Source organism: Miniopterus natalensis, chromosome 22, assembly GCF_054644295.1.
Source record: "Miniopterus natalensis isolate mMinNat1 chromosome 22, mMinNat1.hap1, whole genome shotgun sequence".
NCBI lineage: Eukaryota > Metazoa > Chordata > Mammalia > Chiroptera > Miniopteridae > Miniopterus > Miniopterus natalensis.
The window spans coordinates 14008998-14016386 of NC_142102.1; positions in this window are offsets into that span (position 1 = coordinate 14008998).

Below are 7389 nucleotides of genomic sequence, written 5' to 3' on the forward strand. Positions count from 1 at the left end.
TTCTTTTGTGATCAAGGCTTTCTCTTGATTTTCACTCAGCTTCCTAATTTTGGCTCATCTAGCTGTCACAAACACCTGCAAAGACTAAGGCAGGCCTGGCCTGGCACAAGGGGTGGGTACTGAGTCACCCATCCAGCAACCTTCATCTCTGGAGGACACCTGAGCCTCTCCCGCACACACTCACCCCTAGTTGAAAAGCAGTAGATACATTCGCAGACCTGTCAGAGGCAGCAGCAAGCTTGACCAGAGATTAAAAGGCAAACCTAAGAGGAAACATGGAAGAGCAAAGATGGACAAGACAGATGTCACGTGGGACCCCTGGGCCCCTTGGCCAGCCAAGCAGAGCAGCTGGGGAGTGAGGGGTAAAGGTGACTTGGTTTCAAGCTCAGGTTCCTGGAGAAATGTGATGGTGGAAGGATAAGAAGTCCACTCCTGGACGAGTGGAGTGGGATGTGCCCATGTGGAAGGGGTCCAGCAGGTCCAGCAGGGCTTGTGGAAGTGGCTGAGGGGACAATCAGAGCTCCAGCTGAGTCTTTTCCACTGAGGTGGCAGACAAAGCTCTGGGTGAGATGAGAGGGCTCAGAGACAGGATGCAGAGAGAAGCTGGAAGGAAATGGGCTGTGCACACCCCAGGGGAGCTGCTAGTGTATGTCTGTGGCAGGGTGCTGAGGGGTTCAGGGCTGGGGAGCAGCTGTGAGTCATCCAAGGGGCAGTGGGGACTCAGCGACAAGAAGGGGGGTTAATGCTGAACCAGGAAGGAAAGGATGGCGGCTGTCGTGCACAGGAGGCTTTGAAGAGCTTGGTGTGGAAGAGAAACAGAAGATGGGCTGTTAGCTGCAGCAGAGGGGGGTCAAAAAGAGGTTGGTTTAAGCAGCTGATCTGAGCATGCTCCTCACAACCTGAGAGAGGGTAGCAGTGGCAGGGAAGAGGAACTGAGAACAGACCCCACCAGTCAAGGTCCTCAGTGGCTAATGACAGCCAGCTGGGCACAGAGTTCTGGATGCTAAAAGACCTGGAGTAGGAGCTGTCCACCTTCTCCAAGCCCCTCACAGCAGTCGGCCCCACGTGTGTGCCACAGTTAAAGAATCAGCCTTCTCTTGGCACCTGCAACTCCTCACCTGGCGGCCCCACCCCTGACCTCAGCCTAAGGGCACCAGCCATGGATTTCTGGGCTTCTCTGGCCCTGACTGCAGCCAAAGAGGGGCTTCTGGGTGATTCACCTGCCACCCCACTGCCTGGAGGACTTGGATCAGCTCCACCACATCACGGAGTTGTTACAGCTCAGGCCTCTGGCACAGCCTAGCTCATCCTTGTCTGTCCATTCACCCCTCCTCCCCAGACCCTCACACACCACCCCCAAGAGTGCAAGGGCAGAAGGGAAATCGAGGCAGGGAAAACTGTGACTTCCTAATGCTTCCTTTACTCCTTCCAGCCCATGAAGCAGTGCTCTTGCCCCTCAAGGAAAAGAAATATGCCCCCTAACTTTTGTATGTCCTGAGGGGGAGAGGAGGCCATGGGTGGGGAGCAGAAACAGAGTTGCCAGATTAAATGCAGGTCACCCAGTTAAGTTTTATTGGGATATAATTTATATATCATAAAGTTCACTTATATATTATTATTATTTTTTTAATATATCTTTATTGATTTCAGAGAGAGGAAAGGAGAGGGAGAGAGAGAGAGATAGAAACATCAATGATGAGAGAGTCATTGATCAACTGCAGCCCACAACCCGGGCATGTGCCCAGACCGGGAATCAAACCCTGATCACCTGGATCCTAGGTCGACGCTTAACCGCTGAGCCACACCCGGCCGGGCAAGTTCACCCATTTAAAGTGTACAATTTAATCATTTTCAGTATACTTACAGAATTGCGCAACTATCTCCCCAATTTAATTTTAGAACATTTCCATCACCCCCCCAAAACCTCGAACCTGTTACCAGTCATTTCCAACCCTACCCATCCCCTCAGACCTGGGAACCACTGATCGCCTTCCAGTCTCTATGGATTTGCCTGTTCTGGGCGTTTCATATAAATGGAGCTGTGTGACCCGTGGGCCTTTGTGACTGGCTTCTTTCACTTAGCATAACATTTTCAGAGTGCATCTAAGTCATACCTCCTTATGACTGGGTGATATTCCATTGTGGGACAGACCAAGTTTTGTTTATCCATCTTTAGTCGATGGCCATGGGGTTGAGACCACTTTTCTAGATAATGCTGCACTGAAGTGTGTGTGTGAACTCGTACCTGGCTCTCAAATTTATCTCAAGCATCGTCACGCTACCTGGTTGGAAAGCTGTTATGATCCCTTATCAGAGTAAAAGACCCCAGCTCAGAGGGAACCCAGGAACCACCAAATGCTAGAATGAAACATGAGCTCAGGCCTCCAACTCCCAGCCCAGGGTTCTCTCCAACATGTCCTAGGAGCCCCTCTCAGGGAGCCTGCGTCTTCCCCAGGGAATAAGACAGATGGGATTGGAAAGCAACATAGCTGTTAATTAGGAGCTTTCTGGACTGAGTCCTGGGGTGAGGGCTGAGACTGAAGCCAGTGGCTCCTTGGAAGGAGCGAGGTAGGAAGCTAAAGTGCAGCGGTCTCCTCCCCCAGGGCCCTAGAGCCTGTCACGAGCCCACTACACAGGTGCTCAGTGAGTCCCACGGAAGCCAGGAGTCACCGTCACATGGAGGAATCTGAACTGGTGGCATTCCTGGGAAACGAACAGATAGGAGACCTTTGAAAAATGCAGGCTTGGCCCCAGATTTGCCTTCCGCCCATTCTTTTTGCTCTCCTCTCGTCCTGGCCCTGACCTCCTGACCTGTAGCACAGCTGAGTGCTGGTCTGGAGGTGCTCTGTCCTCATCAGCCCTGACATTCCACCTCTCCCCCAAGGCCCTGTCGCCAGGGCTTCCTAGAGCTCAAGACACACTTGTCGAGTGTCTGCAATGACCTTCTGCAGGACAATCACGAACAAAGTCTCTCAAACTGACTTCTTGGTGGAGGAACAGGATGGCGGCGCAGGTAACCGCAGTCCACGTCGCCTCCGCAACCACATCAAAATTACAACGAAAATATAGAACCACCGTCACTCAGAACCTCCTGAAATATGGCTGCACAGAAGCCCTACAACCAGGGAACTGAAAAAGCATCGAGATAGTAGGAGGGGCAGAGACGCGGGTGGATCGAGGCTGAATCGCAGAGACGCAGCCGCGGGCCCACACCCGGTGCCGGGGTTTAAACCCTGAATGGACATCTCGGCAGCGGGAGTTTCCCGGAGGAGTGAGGGGTCGCAGCCTCACAGCAGGCCCCCAGCCCAGGGCTCCAGAGCTGGGAAGAGAAGGCCCCACAGCTTCGGGCTGTGAAACCAGGGGGACTGTCACTGAGGGTCGCGGACACTGGTGGAGTCCCAGGCTTTCCTCTCAAAGGGCCCGCACGGACTCACTCCGACGCGCTCCCTCTGAGCCCAGCGCCGGACAGCAGCCTGAAAGGACCCGGGACACTCGGGGAGGAACTAACCTGCCTGAGATCCAGGCGAGAGGCGGAGGGCGGCTTCCTCCCGGGCAGAAGGGCTGGCGGAGGCCATGGCTCCTTTGGCGAGTCCTCCCCGCACACAGCCGGCAGTCAGGCGCCATGTTTGAATCGCCAGCACCTGACTCACGCCTTTGGCCCCGCCCCGTGATTCCCGGAGGCCCCGCCCCTCCCCACCTGCAGCTCATCCAGGCCATTTCCAGGGGCTTTTCTGTGCAAGTGGCCTCTCGAGCCTCATGCTTAGGACTTTCCTAGAATCTCTCAAATAAGCAGCAGCTGGCCTCATGCCCCATGGGGCTTGATAAGTGGCCCCAGGCCTGGCACTAGTGGCAGCCGCATTGGTTCGTAACTTGGCCTCTCCTGGGCACCTCCAAGCCCAGCACATGTAGCAGCCAACTACGGTTTGCTGTGTAGCTCATGCTGGGTGGTCCTGGGCAAGGCACTGGCACAGGCTGACTCTGCACCTCCCCGGAGGCCCCACAGACAGCGCACCTGGTGGTCAGACCCGACCACGCTGGATTACAACCCTACCACATCCATGAGTGACACTCAAGGGGTGCACTTGGTGAACACCAAAGCTCCACTGAAGTAAATCCTGCTCCATAGGGGTGTCTCCAGCACAGCAGCTCTCCGGCTGTAGCTGCAGCTGGTCCTCACAGCTGATTGGCCTGGGGGTGAGTTCCTCCCAGTGACGCCAACAGAAACCAAGGCTCAACTACAACAGGACAGTGCGCACGGCCCACACAGGGGAGCACCTAGAAGTCCCAGCTCAGGTGACTGGGGAGGCTTAGCCACTGGACCCTACAGGACACCTATTACACAGCCACTATACCAATTCCAGGAGACATAGCAGCTCTACCTAATACATAGAAACAAACACCTGGAAGCAGCCAAAATACGGAGGCAAAGAAACATGTCACAAAGGAAAGAACAGAAGAAATCTCTAGAAGAGGAACTAAATGAAATAGAGACGAGCAAGCTGACAGATACAGAGTTCAGAATAATGGTTATAAGGATGCTCAAGGATCTTAGTGAGACTATTAAGGAAACAAGTGAGACCATCGATGACTTAATAAAGAACCAGACAGAAACGAAGGCTGCACGAACTGAAAGGCAGAATAGTTTATGGGGAATCAACAGTAGAGTAAAGGACACTGGGAATCAAATCAGCAGTTTGGAGCACGGACACAGACAATGACGGGGTGAAGGCCTGGGGAGGGGGTGGGAGCGAGGGGGAGGGGGTCAGTTGGGGGGGGAAATGGGACACCTGTAATACCCTCAACAATAAAGATAAAGGAAAAAAAAGAACAACAACAAAAAGAACAAAGCCTCTCAACACTCTGTTGTTTAGACCCTTGAACATCACAGTATGGCTGCTAAGCTGTGGGCTGGATCCAGAGCCAGGAGCAGCCGTCCCATCAGGGCCTGTGCCTGGGGCTCGGGGTCCCCCTGCTGGCCAGATGGAAGCCCAGGACATGGGGTGAGGTGGCACGCCTGGTGCTCCCTGCCCACTGGGTGCTGGTTCCTGAGCTGGTAGGAGGAACCAAGTCTTTGTCAGGCTTCAGGGAGACTCTCCACTGTACCCCACCTCTCAAAGGTTTGTGAGCTCACCTGGAGAGCTGAAGACCACCTAAGACTGCCCAGCAAACCTCCCCGTCAAAGAATAGAGAGACTGTGTGCTGGCCCCCAATCCAAGGTGCTTTGTTCCCTTTTCTAGGCCAAGTCTCCTAAACCAGCCCCAAAGGGATGAGATCACTCCTGTTCAGAGAAATCTCCAGAGAAAAGCATTTTCAGCTTTCACGGGACCTGGCTGCCCTTTGTTCTGACCGTAAGAAAGTCGGACCTAGACCCACAGCCTCCAGTTTCTCCTGGAGCATTTCATTAGTTAAATCCTTCTCAGAGGTCATGAATTTTGTCTCTAGTGTCAAAGAAATTTGGCGTCAAATCTCATTTCTCTCCCTTCTCGAGTGTCTGATCAAGAAGCCTTAGTTTTCTCACCTGTGAAATGGATGTTATACTTTTACAAGGGGCTGTTGGGAGGACTCCGTGATGTGCTATAAAATCAGTAGCACCGTGTTTAGTAGACGTTACCTTTCCTCCTCTATCACTTACCTTAGAGAAGAGAGGGGTGGTGGCTACAGGGTACGTATGAGTTCTGGACAGAAAAGTGTGGCCTGGCCTGTCGTCCTGCTCACCTCCTTGTGTTCCTACCCCTGTCTGCAAAGGGTGGCAGCTGCTTTTGTCCCCTGCCTGGGCTCTGACCCAACCAGAAGCCTGGCACAGCTGTTGGAATGGCCCAAATGCCTTGGGTTTAGGGTTAGGCCCAGGACAGCCGGGCTGGGGAGGAGGGGAAGGGGCCCATAAGGAGCATCTCCTTTCTCACTGTGCCCGCTCACCCCGCAGCTTCCGGAGCCTTTCAGGTTGGCCTGCCCCAGCAAGGGATGGGAGGGGCCAGGAAGCAGTCCCCCTTTCCCTCCCTGGTCTTCTGCCCTCTGATGCCTTCTCCCATGGCTGAACCCACCCCACCCCCACCCACTTGCTGCCAGCTGTCCCTGACCTGAGCTGGGCACCCTGCCTGCTGCACACGCGTGAATCGCCAGCATTCACACTCTGACCCCAGAGCCTCCACCTGTTCCCCTCGGTCTAAGCAGCAGGGCTGTGTGGCCCCATCTGTTGTCCTCCATCCAGCCCTCAGTGCAAGAGACTAAACTTCAAAACCCCCACCTTCCACCTGCCAGGACAGGGTGGGGGACGGGCTGAGGGGCAGGGTCTGAGTCGGAGGCCTTGTCCTTCCGGCCCCAGGCCCACCAGCACTGTCTGGAACAACCTTCCGATTGCAAAAGGCAAAAAGCCCACCCTCCCCAAAAGGACATTTGCATATTTAATAACATCCCCTTCCTGCATCTCATTTCTTCATGGCCAGCATCTGAATGAAGAGCCAATCAGTGTGCTATGTCAACAGAAAGACAACGGCAGCAACGTTGTTTAAACTAATTTTTGTTATGCGAGCAACATGTGAATAGGTAGAGGAAGCCCTGTTGAAATGTTCTTCCTGAAAAGGAGTGCCTGGGACATTATTTGCTGTGTATAGGCCGGCTTGGACAGCCGTGATAAAACACCACAGACTAGGGGCTTAAACAACAGAAATTTGTTTTCTCGCCGTTCTGGAAGCTGTGAGTCTGAGGTCAGGGCCCATCATGGTCAGGTTCTGGTGAGGACCCTCCCCTTGGTTTGCAGATGGCCACCTTCATGCTCAGCTCACTGGCCCTTCCTTGGTGCAAGCAGGTGAAGAGAGTAACCTACCTTCGTGATCTCAGCTCACCCTCATTACCTCCCAAAAGCTCCTTCTCCAAATGCCGTCACATTGGCAGTTAGGGCTTCAACATATGAATTTGGGGGGACACATATTCAGACCACAGCAGACAGCCACCAGATTAGCTAACTACCTTCTTGCAGGTTGGGAGGTGCTGAGTCACACAGGATTTATGAAGAATGTGTGTTTTGGGGGGGGGGGCTGAGAATGAGAATGCAGACAGGTCCCAAGGAGTCTCACCTAATCCCCCCAACAAGGCTGTGCGCTTGCTTAGCTCTGGGTACTCAGAAAACCATGACTTCCAAACCCCTTTGCTGTGGCGCCTGCCCCTGTCCCTCAGGTTCTCCATGCATGCCCCACCCACCTTTTAGCTGCTGGCCCTGCCCAGCCAGGCCTTGAGGAGGGAGCACTACCTCTGTGTACTTTCTCTAAGTGGGCACTTCCTTCCAAGAGAACTGTCCCCAGAGGTTTCCTCGACATCCACAGTGATGGAGAGCTGGGGGAGGAGGCATGAAAGGGAAGAGCTTTAAGTTCTAAAGGAGAGAAAATAAAATTC